Raw genomic sequence first — 10,219 nt, 5'->3', positions numbered from 1 at the left:
ACAAATATGAAAAAAAAAATATTCTAACATTCATCTTGAACTTTTAACAATTAATTTTTTTTAATCATGAAAAAATCTCAAAAATTTAGTTAATATGAAATAGAGTAAATAACTTCTAATTGCCTTAAATGAGGAGATTGCATATTTTTATTTGTATTTTTTCCAAGGAAAGTAAAAGTTGTGTATTTTTGGAGGGTTAATTTTCTTTTTTTCTACGTAAATAATTTTCTAAAATAATTTGGTTTAATTGAGGGAAAGTACTTATGTTGTTTAATCCAAATTAGATTGTTATATATATTAACAAATCAGCTTAATTATTTATAATGGTGAAAAATTATTAGCACTCGATTTTATACTAATTCAATAAAAAAAGATGGCATATGGCTTAACATACATTATTTTACGTCTTTTCGGGACAAAAAATTTTCATTAACAAATTTTCTATTTTTAGCTTATTTTTATTTGACTTATTTATTAATAAAATCTCATTAATAAACAAAAAAAAAAAACTAGCTTGGTTACATAATGATCTACTCACATAGTACAGCTTAGTTAAAAGTCTTTGAGGGTCATTGCGCCTAACCTTATCCAAACTATATAGAGGATGGTGAATTGAGTTGAAAGTAAAAGCCGTCAAAATTAGGATTTTTTAAGTCTTAATAATAGCTCTGCAGTAATAATACTCTCTCCTAATACAACTTATGTAAATATGAAATTAGAAAATCACATTGACATAATAGTTTTTTGTTTAATTTGAACGCATAAATATTTTAGCTAAACTTGGAAATTCTAATTAAATATGCACATATACACGATTTTCTTTTTTTCGATAAAAACAGTGTATATCTCGTACATGCACTAATTTTTCAAAGTCATTCTGAATCTTTTTTAATATCTTGTTGATGCAATTTCTTCATGTCTCAATAAGAAATGTACACACAAGCCAAAGAGCGAAATTTCAATAAGTACATATAAATAAAAGCCATAAGACATATATAATCTTGTTTTTTATTTTGGCCTTAACCGATATTTATGTTTCAAATTTTACATATGCATATGTAGACACTTAAATTTCTACTCCCTCCGTTCATATTTATATGTCGTCCTTACTAAAAATAAATGTTCTTTAATACTTGTCATTTCACAAACCAATACATAAATAACACTATTATTTCTATTTTACCATCGAGTGTTGTTAGCCTTGAAAGTATGAATTTGACCAACACAGAAAAACTAAATAATTAATTCATGTTCATTGGTCAATTTTATTAATTAAAATAAATTAATTTATGTTCATTTATTGAAACTAACTTCAAGAGAACACTAAATAAGAGTACAATGGTAAACTTACCTAGTTTTTTAAGGGAAGTGAAATTTAAAATGGTGACATATAAATAGGAACGGAGGGAGTATAAAATTGAACAAATTGACATATAAAATGTGTATATCTATTTGTTCAATTTTATACAAATTTTAATGCCTACTTATGTACATCCAAATTGAAGGACATTATTGTTAGTTAAAGTCAAGTTAAACGACATATATATAATATATTTATGTACTATGGTAAGGTAAGAATTCCTAAAGCTATAAGAATTGGTAGTTTCCTATTGAAAAATGTTCTCTTTTTGATATTGCTTTCCTAAATATTGAAATTAATATCTTAAAAAGTCACTTAATTTGAAAAAATAATCGTAACGGATGAAATACTAGAATACTACCAAATGGAGTTAAATTTTGGAGTTAACATATCAAATGGAACGGATGAAGTAATAGAATACTACTTTACCCAGAAGAAAAATAATTGTAAGCAAAATATAGTTAAGTGAAGCAACATTCCAGCATGAATAATTAGGTCCCATGAGTTTTAAGGAGCATATTGTAATATATATCGGACGGTAATTAAGCCGATTTTGAAACAATATTTTATTGATAATTCATAAAAATGAATGGTGTCATATGTATATTTATTTTGAATTTATATCGGTCTATAATGATAATTTTGAACTATTTATTTATTACATTAATCATAAATATGGCATTAAACTTTTTATTTTGTCAAGTCAAAATATTTTAATAATAAATTTAAGCGAAGTGATTTTATTGATTCAAAATAAACTTTAATAATTTTATGAGATAAATTTTTAAAGTTAAGAGTGAGTTTTAGATATTCACTCTATATTTTGTTTGTATATATGGACTCTAATATAGTTTCTCCACCGCCTTAAACAACGAGGCGTCATATTTTTGTAAAAGAAAAATGAAAAAATCCTTTTCCTATTGGTTTGTTTGTTCTTTAGAAAGAAAAGTTGACCCATTTATTTTTTGTCCGGTTTGACTTGTACTGAAAAGTGATTATATAGGAATAATTGGAAGTAAGAAATATACAAAAAGGATCTCCAATTAATTTATGTTAAAAGATTATTAACTTAGTTGTTTTAGTTAGAGCTTTGGAAAAAAAAAAGAGGCAATTATCTTGTGCTCTTAAATTTGAGGGACTTTATTTTTTACAAAAATAATAAATTATAAGTATTATTATTTTTTAAATATCAAGTATAATTGTAGAAATATAAACTTTTCATATAAAAAAAGAAAGAAATAATAGAAGTTTGACAAATCTTAAATACTATATATGTCTCAAGATAGATTAAATAATTAGCTATGATAAACATCATAAAATATATATATTATACAATTTAAGGCCACCATTTAGATTTAACTTTAGACTACCGATTTATTTGAGCAGCCCATAATTTTGGTACGGGTGATTATTGATAACTTTGATTTGATTTTATATATTATTATTTGTTATTGATTTGTTAATATGTTAAATGAATAAGTTAATTTTTACGCATCAATTTTCATTAATTGATTAGTAGTCCATAACAGTTCAATTTTTAATTTAATTGGTACTCCTTCAACGAGGAGACACATCTTTTTATTTGTCTTTTTTGTAATAATTTTCTAATTTATTTGTTGTTTTTATCAGACACGATTTTTCAATTTTAAAGGTTTTTCCAAAAGAATTTTTATACTTAAGTTAAGCTTAGTACAATTTTTCACCCTCAGACTGATGGTCAAACCGAGCATACCATTCAGATTTTGAAGAACATGTTGAGAGCTTGTGTAATTGACTTTAAGGATAATCGGATGATCGTCATTTGTCTTTTTCGTATTGATTTAAATCTAATAACTTCTCACCGCCTCAAACGAAGAGACACATGTTTTCATTTATATTTTTTTCTAATTGATTTAATTAATTTCTGTTTAAGGATTATACAAGGAAAGTAAAATTTGAGGGTTTGTTTTGGGGTTCATTTTCTTTTTTTCTATGTAAAAACAAGGATTTGCAAACAAGTAATTTCCTAAAATTATTTGGTTTCTAGAAAATATTTGGTTTAAATAAGGAAAATTAAATATGTTGTTTAATTCAAATTGGATTGTTATATATTTTGAGAAATCAAACGGACTTAATTATTTATGATAAATATTTATTAGCACGCAATTTTATACTAATCAATAAAAAATGACATATCTCTTAATGTACATAGTTTAGTGCTTGTCGCGACAAAAAAAAAATCTTTAATATTTTCTATTTTAGCTTATTTTTATTTGACTTATTTTACTGTAAAGTATAAGAGTCTACAAGTAGGCATCTATTCATCAACATGCCTGCTTGTATGACAAGGGTATTTCTAGTATTATTTAACTTTTTATTATGATCCGTCACTTGATCTTGAAAAAGAGGAAAAAATCTAGAGTTTTGAAGAGGTTTATAGAAGACTCTAGATTCTTGTAGAATATTGTAAGAAAATCTTGAAAGACGTACAGTCCTCTAGAATTCTCTACAGTAAAATTTTTTTTGTAAATATGGAAGGACTTGTATATCAATTTTTATTTACACTTAAGCTCCTTAGGAGTAGTATAAATAGAGGGGACATTCATTTGTAACAAGTCATCCAGAAAACAAGCATTCTTCCAAGTAATACAAAGCCTTCTTCATAAAAGCTCTCTTTTCTTTCTTACAATCTAGCGTTCCCTTAGCGATCTAGTCTTAAAGGCTTACTTGAGCTTGCAAGATCGTAAAAAATTCGTGAGTAAATTATCAAGTGCCGCACGAAGGAGGTCTTAGTTGAAGTCTAAGTCCGTGACAACGTGGTATCAGAGTAAGGTTCTACTGAGGGATATGACAAATGAGGGAGATATCAACGCCACTACCGCCACCAACGTCAAGCAAGATGTTGGAAGGAAGCATCGCAGGGGAAAGAAGAACTCTAAGAGAAACGGGGAGGTGCCTCTCGAGCCTACACCAAGCGAGGCCCTAACATCCTACTCACCCTCGGCTACCGAGGTAAGTGACGATGAGCGAGGTGAGGAGCCCCTGGACATCACGCCTGGCATGAAGTGGATCACAAGGGTGGATACTACCCGACAGGTTGTAGAGAGATTGGGCAAGCGCTTGAACAAGTTCGACGACAAGTTCAAGTCTCTAGAGGAATTCACCCTTGAGGAGAATGACAACATCCGAAAGGAGTTGGATGTGCGCAAGTCTGCTGAGTACGAGATGAATGAGGCGATCACTTCCTTGGAGTGTCGGCTCATGGACGTGCTAAGCACGATAGAGACCATGAAGGCCGAGATGGCAGCACTCAAGAGAGGCATAGAAGCGGGGAGATGCATGACGTCCAGCACGGACAGGGAGGCCAAGATTGAGGCTCCCAAGCCACCTATGTTCAAAGGTGCCCGTGATGCACAAGAGGTGGAAAACTCCCTTTGGAACTTGGAGAATTACTTCAAGTGTAACAAAGTGAAGAATGAAGAGACGAGAATCAACACAGCTGTGCTATATCTCTCGGAGATGGCCATGTTGTGGTGGAAGCTCAAGGAGTTCGAGATCGGTAAGGGTATATGCACCCTCAACACCTGAGAGCAGTTCCAGAACAAGTTCAAGAAGGCCTTCTTCCCCAACAATGTCATCTATAAGGCTAACGCAAGTTTCGGGAATTGAAGCAAACAGGTAGCATACGGGCCTATGTAAAGGAGTTCACTACCCTTACGCTTCAAATCCCCAACCTCACGGATGAAGACATACTCTTCTACTTCATGGATGGACTACAAAGTTGGGACAAGACGGCGTTGGAGTGTCACCAAGTCAGCACCATCGATAAGTCCATCACACAAGCCAAAGCTTTGACAGACTTCAGGCATGACAAGTATGGCTGAGGAAGAGGAGACGAGGCGAGAGGTAGTCATGACCAAGGTGGGGGAGATTGTCAAGAGAAACAACCTCATCCCAAAAACCAAGACAACTATAAGTCTGATGGTAAGAGGGTTGGACGACGAAGCGATGCCGACAGAAAGGCACAGACTTCGAAGGGGAATGAATGGTACATATACGGAGGGATGCATAGCTATGCAAGGTGTCCTGAACTGAAGAACCTTGGTGCCATCTTATGGGAATGGAATGGGAAAGATGCACAAGGGCAAGAGCAAGGTTCAGACATAACACAATTGGGCCTGATTGGACTATGCGGAGCTATTGCAAAGCAATTAGGAAAGTCGAAGAAGTACGACGCATAATATGTAGACATCATGATCAATGGATGACCCGCTCGTGCTATGGTTGACACGGGTGCAGAGGCAAACATAATGACCAAGTCAGTAGATATGAAGTTGGGGCTAAATTACAGTCCAAGTGACGCCCGTCTCAGGACGGTTAATGCACCCCTAATACCGGTGTGTAGAGTCGCTTAAGGAGTAGACATCATATTGGGAAAGTGGCGAGGTAAGACCAATTTTACCGTCGCTCCCTTAGATATCTTTGATATCATCCTTCGGCAGGAGTTCTTCCAGCGATGCCACACGGTGATCGACCCCTACCTCCAATAACTTATGGTTATAGAGCAAGAAGGATCGTATATGGCGCCCCTAGTCAAGGTGCCAAAGACGGAAGGACCAACCCAACTTTTGGCCCTGCACCTTAAGAAAGTCCTAGAGGAGAGAGTACCGACGCTCATAGACACCATTGCAAGTTTGAGCGAAGACAATGGTGGTAGAGAGGCATTTCCACCTTGCATGAAGAAGGGCGTGATGCCGAAGAAATTGCCAAGATACTTGCCTCTAAGGTGCCAAGAAGAACAAAGGCCAGTGTTGACTAAACCAAGCAGAAATAGGGACAACATGACACTATCATGCTTCTCTTCCACTAAAAGGGACAATCTTCGGAGGAGGCCACCTGGGAGAGATATGAAAACCTGTGGCAATTTAAAGACAAAATTTGGGAGTTCTTGCAGCAGTTGTGCACCGCGGTCGTTGCCACATCAAGTGGGGGAGAATGTTATGATCCGCCACTTGATCTTGAAGAATGGGGAAGAACCTAGAGTCTTGGAGAGGTTTATAGACGACTCTAGATTCTTGTAGAATATTGTAGAGAAATCTTGAAAGACATAGAGTCCTCTAAAATTCTCTAGAGTGTGTAAAGAATTCTAGAGTAAGAACTTTTTTGTAAATATGAAAGGAACTGTATAGCAATTTTTATTTATACTTAAACCCCTTAGAAGTAGTATAAATATAGGGGACATTCATTTGTAACAAACCATACAGAAATCAAACATTCTTCCAAGTAATACAAAGCCTTCTTCATAAAAGCTCTCTTATCTTTCTTACAATCTAGCGTTCCCTTAGCGATCCAGTCTTAAAGACTTACTTGAGCTTGCAAGATCGTGAAATATTCGTGAGTAAATTCGTGAAAGATTCATTGAAGTCTAAGTCCGTGACATTTTGCTCAATAATTTTTTTTGTATCTTAATATTTTATAAATATACCTTTTATCTATTAGACAAAAAAACATACTAACCTTTACATAATTACACATATATCCCATAAAAAATTATACTTTGAGTTGGTTTTTATGGGGCCAACTTACTTCATCATATTGGCTGAGAGCATTAATCTGGACAAAGTAGTTTTTTTGGTTAATTTGGACGCATGATGATTTAGCTAAAATTAAAAATTCTACTTAAATTGACACATACCCACATTTACAATATCATAACAACCCTTCAAACCTGATGTAACAGTCTGTACATACTGAATTAAAGTATTAATGCTATAAAAATATTTTTAATATATTTTTGATGCACTTTTATCGATACATGCTACACAAACAACGCTTCAAAGGTCTCAGCATCTTCAATGGAAACAATCTTGTCTCTGGTTCCTTCCAATTGTTTCTTCAACATTAAGAGCTGATTCAAATCTCGACATCCTTCAACATGTATACCTTCTATGCACCTAATTGCGGAGGCCATTCCTTCTCTGAGTCGATGATGATGATCTCGACTCCGAGGTTGAGGATCCATCAGAAACAACAATAACAACATCAGATGTTGATAGTTTTATGCAGCTACTATTAGGAAAATGCTTCTCAATAGCAGATTTAACATCTCTACAAGTAGAAAGCCTTCTCAAGCTTATGTCGTATTGAAAGTGAAGTTGTTAGAAGTGGAAGCCAACTGTCATAGTTAGTTATAACTAACTTAAAATTAGTTAGTGTGGTAAATGAACGATAGTTATATGTTAGTTAGTAGATTAGATATTTTTCCCAATTAATCTAGTTAGACTAGATAAATAGCTGAGAGCTTTGTATCAAACTCAGTTACGCAAATTAGAGAATGAATCTTCTTCTCTCCAGTTGTCTCTCTAGTGCTCCTTTCTGATTTTCGTCCTAAGCTACTGTACTCATTACTTTGATCATTGATTTTAACATGGTATCAGAGCCATCAATGGCGATCGAGATTTAGTAATTGATTCAGTAATCAATATCCAGTTTGTAGAGCTTGCATTCATCTATTCGTTTATGTTTTTTTTCGTTTTTCTTTTCTCTCCAAACTCAAATTTCATTCCTCTCACTCCTGTTCTTAATTTTTTGTCAATGGCGAATGGAATTGATTTATTGGATGCGAATGAAGCAGATGTGAATGGATTTGGACAACGAACCAAGTAGAGATCGACTTCTATGTTTGATTTATTTGATCCTTTGTTTTTGCAAAATTCGGATATTCTTGGAGTAAATCTAGCTCACTGTGTTCTTATTAGAATGGAGAACTACATACTCTGGAGCAAATCGATGCGAATTGCGTTGCTAGGGGAAAATAAAATTGGTTTCGTGGATGGCACATGCAGGAAAGACATGTATGAGGGTCAAATGGCACATCAATGGGAGAGTGCGAATGCGATAGTATTGACCTAGATCATGAGTTCAGTCTCAAAGAATCTAGTTAACAGAATTGTATATTCTTCAAATGCGCATAAGGTGTAGGCAGATCTCAAAGAATATTTTGACAAGGTGAATGCTATGAAGATCTATCATATACATAAGGGAATTACAACCTTGACTCAAGGTATATCTACTATCTCAGTCTACTTTTCGAGATTGAGAGACCTTTGGGAAGAATACGAGTCCTTTGTTTCATCTCTCTCATGTTCATGTGATAAGTCATGCGATTTTATTACAAATCTGGAACAATAAAAACTCGTGCAATTTTTAGGAGGTTTGAATGAAAATTACAGCCAATCTAGGAGTCAGATTCTAATGATGCCAACTATACCTTTTGTGAATCAAGATTATTCCCTAATAATTCATGAGGAAAGTCAGAGAGCATATTTGAACATTATTGCACAGACATCTCATTCGAGACTATATTTTGAGGAAGGAGAATCATCAGCTCTTGCAGCTGCTGCTATGATACGAATAGTCATAATCTCAAGTAAAAATCAATTCTGCATTCTCGTTATGAAGATGGGGAATCCTAAGGATATGGTTCTGGTGAATCAGGTAATAGTAGTAATAACTTCATGAAGAATAGCAATAATGTGAGAATAAAAAAGGGCTCTAACCTTCAATGTGGTTTTTGTCATCTTAAGGGTCACACTAAAGAGAAGTGTTACAAACCAATTGGTTATCCACCTGACTTCAAATTCACCAAAAATAGAGAGAGAGCACAACATGATTTTGGAAGGAGATAACAATAATTCTGGACACAGAGGTGCAAATGGATACAAATCTAGGGGCTATAGTGCACACGTTGCTAATGTGAATTATCATGATAGTTATGATCATCAAACTACTGTTACAACAGAATAGTTCAAGAAGCTTCTCAACTTGATAGATCAGCAGGATTCTCCTGAAAGAGTAGCTAATATAGCAGGTAAAATTAACTATTTTCTAGCTAGTTTTAAGACTAACTTCTGGATTGTTGATACAGGAGCTTCAAATCACATAGTTTAATCCATGGACTTAAAACCAAGCTCATCTGCCAAATGGTGATGTAGCTTAGATAACTCACAAAGGAACTTGTCAATTGGATAAGGACCAACTAATTAAAGATGTCCTATAGGTTCCATTATTTAGATATAACTTACTTTCAGTATCTAAACTTACCAAAGACTTACAGTGCTTTGCCTCAATTTATCCTGATTTTTTCCTTTTTCAGGATCTCTACACTAACAAGGTGAAGGGGATTGGTAAGGTAAATGATGGGCTCTACATTCTCACATTCAAATCACCATCACCTGCCAATTCTTCCACTCTATAAGATAAATCCGTCTGTTTGTCTACTCAAACTGTCAATGTTAAGAGCTATGTTTAGAATCAAAGGCTTGGTCATTCACCAATTCACATCCTCAATCAGTTGTATGTTATTAAACATACTCTAGATAAAATTCAGATTTTATAATTGTACGACTTGTTCTATTGCAAAACAAACTAGATTGCCTTTTTCCTATTAATAAGACTGCTTCTGTTCAAGCTTTTCAATTAGTGCATATGGATGTATGGTCCTTATAAACATAGCACTTATAATAGAAATAAGTACTTTCTCACTCTTGTGGATGATTTCAGTCGCATAACTTGGATTTTCCTATTGAATTTCAAAAGTGACTAGATGATACACTTGAAAACTTTCATACAGTTTATTCACAATCAGTTTAATACTTCTATCAAAATAATCAGATCTGATAATGGACTTGAGTTCCTTATCTCTCAATATGCATCTGTTTTCCAGTCCCTTGGTAGCATTCATCAAAGGACATGTATGTATACATCACAACAAAGTGGGGTAGTTGAACAAAAACATAAACATCTCCTAGAAGTGGCAAGAGCATTACGTTTTCAAGGTCACATACCTATTCAATTATAGGTTGTATGAACTGCAATCTC

The 10,219-nt window shown here is 33.8% G+C and overlaps 1 long non-coding RNA gene across 1 annotated transcript; it reads left to right on the top strand.

The window, feature by feature from the left end:
* Window positions 1-8,931: 8,931 nt before the first annotated feature.
* Window positions 8,932-9,817, top strand: LOC129900726 (uncharacterized). The gene is made up of 2 exons (XR_008769674.1): window positions 8,932-9,209; window positions 9,495-9,817. It is a non-coding gene; the product is annotated as an uncharacterized LOC129900726 (long non-coding RNA).
* The last annotated feature ends 402 nt before the right edge of the window (window positions 9,818-10,219 follow it).

The sequence above is a fragment of the Solanum dulcamara genome, chromosome 8, assembly GCF_947179165.1.
Source record: "Solanum dulcamara chromosome 8, daSolDulc1.2, whole genome shotgun sequence".
NCBI lineage: Eukaryota > Viridiplantae > Streptophyta > Magnoliopsida > Solanales > Solanaceae > Solanum > Solanum dulcamara.
The sequence above is the reverse complement of the archived record's forward strand: the minus strand, read 5'-3'. Positions and strand labels throughout refer to the sequence as shown.